Source organism: Haliotis asinina, chromosome 7 (genome assembly GCF_037392515.1).
Source record: "Haliotis asinina isolate JCU_RB_2024 chromosome 7, JCU_Hal_asi_v2, whole genome shotgun sequence".
Lineage (NCBI taxonomy): Eukaryota > Metazoa > Mollusca > Gastropoda > Lepetellida > Haliotidae > Haliotis > Haliotis asinina.
The window spans coordinates 42399861-42404905 of NC_090286.1; the positions used below are offsets into that span (position 1 = coordinate 42399861).

Below are 5045 nucleotides of genomic sequence, written 5' to 3' on the forward strand. Positions count from 1 at the left end.
AACGTGGAGTCGTTTTTGTCTTTAATAGAAATAGTGCTTCAATTACCTGTTTGAGGTATGTTCCCATCTTCCTGACAGTTCTTTTGTTTTACACGTGATGTCTCATGTGATATTTCTACATTACACACCAGTCCAAACCTTGTCACAAACACCGCGTCTGAAGAATGGTCTGAAGTGCTGTGAAAGAGAAAGTATAGTAAGGAGCTAAAGAAACGATACCATTGATCAAAAAGCCCTCTGTGAAATACATGTAACCACAAACGATCAAACCGTAATACCAAATCAACAGAGAGAAGCAGCCACCATCCGAGAATAGCGCCCTCTGCCAATCACGTCGCTGCCAACGTCGAAACGTCCGGGTCGATCGAAGTCTCCGTCGACGATATTCGGCTGTCAGCTGCTGTCCTTGTAAAGGTGTATAAATCCGGATTCCACAGGAGGTGAGTCGTCCAGCTACTGTGTATCCTCTTACACGGTGAACCAAGCCATGTGCTGCTGATGACGTCACCGTCAGGAAGCCGTTTCTGAAATACAGCGTGCGCAGATACCGGTCGTCCTCGAGCGTGGCTTGTCTGAGGTCAGTTCTGTCAGACGGTATAGCTGCATGAGTCAGGTAACGGTGGCACGAATGACAGCGTTCTTGCTGCGTGGATGAGGAAGATCGCATTTCCATCATTACGATCGCCCGTTCTCGTTGTTCTTGTTAATCGAGCTGATTGGTGATTTTGATGGAATGATTGTTTGACAACTCTTTTACACCCGTTTATAAATGTACCCTCATTGCCATAGTGCATGAAATAAAATGGTCATTTGATGGTGTTACATTTGGCACTTGAGGATATCATAGTTGCATTTTGGGTCATTATTTCACAGTGTCTCTGCGTTTCCACAGTAACGCTTCTGTACATGTTTCCACCAAATCATGTTTTTTTCAGTGTATACTTTCTTTACATGGAAGAATATTGTATAATTAGTAATTAGTATGTCATATGTGTAAATAATATAATACTGATCTAGGTCATTTTTAGACATGACATACAGGCACTGCTCATTCTTTTATTCCAAGGTATTTAGAACAAAAATCATTCTATAGAATATTAAACTCATGTCTGCATACACATAAAGAGTCTGCTTAAAGAGTCTGTCGCATGATTCTATATCTTTAGCGTGACACACACATGCAGAGGGTGTGTGGGGGGTAGCCTAGTGGTTAAAGCGTGCACTCGTTTCGCCGCAGACTTGGTTCAATTTCCCACATGGGTACAACAAGTGAAGCCCATTTCTTGTGTCTCTCCGCCGTGATAATGCTGGAATATTGCTAAAAGAGGCGTAAACCCACTTACTCACTAACTTATGCCTACAGGGATATGGCACGCTGTGTAGAAATTGCCCAGACAACAGGTTTCATCACTGACCTTCATTGATTCATTCACATGATTTTCCTTTTGCTTCCAATGAGTTCCGGCAAATAATCGATGCTAATCATTTGCTGGTGTTGACGTTTTGGAGTTGATCACGAAGTTCAAATTGATGGAGGTCATTTTGATGAGAGGAATGCCATGAGAACCAAAGATCACCTCCCGGGAGACGTGGGAAATTTAGACAGAATTACCTGATCACAGCTGAGTATTACTTTAAACCACTTTTAGCAATATTCCATTAATATCACGGACGGGTGCACCAGCAATGGGCATCACACATTGTACCCATATTGGGAATCGAATCCAGGTCGTCCCTGTGACGAGCGAACGCTTTAACCACTATGCTACCAAACTGCCCCTGAAACAGACTTTATGAAAGTCCAGTTTATTCTGTGTTGGTTTTAGATGAACAAATAAAGCCTCTCCCAAGACAACTATCCATAATTGTGTGACCAGAGAGATTACATCAACGTATTCCTTTATGTTTCGCAGTATTCCAGAAGCCATTGTTGAAAACAATCGTACACGAAAAAATCAGATATCAAACTTCTTTTGCTCAAATATTTGATAACATTTCCCCGTTGAAGGCTTTAGTAAAATGTCCAATCGTTTGGTGGATGCTTTGACTAAAATTGCACAAGGACCTATTTTCAGAAGTACAATTAACGTGACTTGGCATGAACGTATGACGAGTCCCATCGATATGTCAGGAATTGCTCACCTTTAAGCAAATACCTGGTGTCATCAGATTTAGATAGTGATTCATTACGATATTGTTGAAATCGATCGATGGCGTTAGCGATCACCAGTGGTCATGGAAATGTGAGAGGTCAGCGTGTTGGGCCAAACAAACCAGACTAGGTTACGGAAGTATCTGAAATTGAATTGATTATCTGAATTGATCTGAAACAACAAACATGTAACCATGTTCAATGTGTGTGCATGTTTGTGTGTGTGTTTATGTGCCCCAAGAAGGCTGAACACGAAGTTTTGTAAATCAAATCCGTTCACACACAAACGTGCTATCAGCTCCAAGTGCCATACGCCCACGATCAGCTCAGCGACAAATTAACATCAATAACGAGAGTCATGACCCAAAGCTGAGTGGTTACCGACACAATGCTGATGCTTATCACCTGCATCATCACCCCTGACTCATAGCACAGGCTGTCTCCATCCGGACAACAGACCTGCCTGTATTGCGTCAGTTCTGTTGGGCAATCATTATTCGTGCTTCGTGCTACGTATGGATTCAGATCCAATCGTAACTACTCGCCTCCTTCCGTGACTTGCTTGCGAATAGTTCCGAATGGATTCACGTCTTGCCTACTCTCTGATCTTGAACCAAACGAGTTCTAAAACATAACCAAAAGGAGTGCTCGTCATGTAAATCTCGTCCATCTGTCACACAAAGTGAAGACAATTTATGACACAGAAACAGACTTTTTAACGAGACCTTCAGATCCAGGAAAAAAAAACACGCAACTCAGGGAAAAGACCCGTGAAGATTCGAATTAGAATTGGTCTTTAGCGAGAAGCGGCTAGAGGGAGCTAACCGGGCTCGCTTACCTGGTTTACACATGACATCGTACCCCAGTTGCGTAGAACGATGCTCATGCTGTTGATCACTGCATTGTCTGGTCTAGACTCGATTATTTACAGACTGCAGCCATGAAGCCGGAATACTGGTAAGGGCACTAAGATGGTGAGGTATGGTAGACTAGTTGCAGCGTTCGCTCGTGATATTGTTGGAATTGTTTGCTAAAAGCGGCGTAAAACGTATTAAAAGAGTGGTTGGTATTTTGTGTCCATGGTACAATGACACCCAGTCTTACACCTGATCCATTAAAATCATTTCATACAGAGGTTGCTGTAGACCAACCCGGACTCTTCCCGTGGTATATAATTTGTCAACCATAAACAACCGTGTATATATCCCTGCCAATGTAACAAGGTCCGGGTTGATAGTAGACTGTGAAGGTCAGACACATTTTGTGGCTGATGTATTATGTCACACAAACCCCTGTCACGTAGTCAACTTAGCAGCATAGATAAAGGTGGCTGGTTAGCTGGTTGGTTGTGTAAGGAAACTGCAGGAGGAAAATCAGTTTGTATAATGGAATGTACACATTGACTGAGTGATCGCATAACGTTGTGACAGCATTTAGTTAGCCCCGTGATAGCCCAGTTGGTAGAGCGGAGGACTTTGGTGGAAAGTGTAAGCTGACATCCTTAGGTCGGTGGTTCAAATCAGCCTCGCGGGAACATTGTTTCCGATTTTGAAGTTTATAATTTTAATGAGTGACTGATTGAATTGGGTTTTATGTCACACTCAGCAATATTTCGCTATCTGGCGATGGTCTGTAACTAGAAGACAATCCAGAGAACATGACCATCGATCTACGAAACTGGAATACGATGTGTCAACCAAGAGAGCGATCCCGTTAGTCGCCTATTGCAACACGCATGATATGATAAGGTACTTTTGTGCCCCCGTCATTCGTTCTAGAGAATAATCCCCGTTGGCGGAGCTGTTAAAGCTGTTTGCAAAATGTGCACGAAATCAGCTACGATTCTTTCGTTCCGTGGTTAATGCATGTCTATGATGCACTGGAGGGAACTACTTAAGCACACACGCACACACGCACACACGCACGCAAACTTATTCGCTCTTATCCAACCAGTACCTCGACCTTTGGATCAAACACGGCAATATTCAAAAACATATCAACCTACTCCACCTACCTCCCACTCACTCACTTTTTATTTTTTATTTTTACATTTTATTTTTGGAAACTCGTGAAAAAGTTTCAGAATCATTCTCAATCACAGCACGATTCTGCTAAGCGAAGCTTAGAATTGCTTGTGTTCCTCATAGAGCCTTTGCTGTTGAACTTAAAGCCGTTTAAAGCATGGTGCTTTGTGTTTGCGTCACGAACATGTTTATGTTTGTGAAAGAACACATGGTCTATTGGTGGAAACTATTTCACATATATATCAATACGTTTTCACTTATAACATTCATCAAAACACTCGTTTGAGGGACAGTAAAAAGATAACGCGCCCACCAATGTCTTGATATCTCTATGTAGTTCTGAAACCGGAAATGGTAACTATTGATTTACAGTAGTATGTATTCAATGCCACGTGTTAATGTTTTTTCTCAGTGCATTGGGTCTTAAATATTTCACATACACAGGAGACTCCTCTAAATCTATTCAAGAATATAGAATGAGATAGCATACATTGCTTCAGGTTGCTATAATAAAACATGGTCTGGGATCCAGTTGGATATTTTCAATAAATTCTGCAGATACATATTTTTTTAAATAGGATTATTTTGTTGCCCAAACATTAATCTGTAAACATACGGGCCTCTATTACTCATGATTGTCGGAAAAAGTGATCGGGTTGTTTTGCTTCACTGATTCGCCGTTCGTTAAGGTCAATGGATTGTCTGGTCAATCCTCAATGGATTGTCTGGTACAGACTCTGATGGTACCAACTGTACATATCTAAGGTTACCATTTGAATATTCCTCACTGACAACAAAATGTTAACCCAATAAAAGTGTTATAAGTGTTCAAAACGTAGAGAAATATCTTTTACAGCTAAGTAATTATA

General features: G+C 41.5%; 1 non-coding gene across 1 annotated transcript; it reads left to right on the forward strand.

Moving 5' to 3' along the window:
* The first annotated feature begins 3594 nt into the window (after nt 1–3594).
* On the forward strand, nt 3595–3685 carry Trnaq-uug (transfer RNA glutamine (anticodon UUG)). Its single transcript is given in 2 exon segments — nt 3595–3631; nt 3650–3685. It is a non-coding gene; the product is annotated as a tRNA-Gln (tRNA).
* The last annotated feature ends 1360 nt before the right edge of the window (nt 3686–5045 follow it).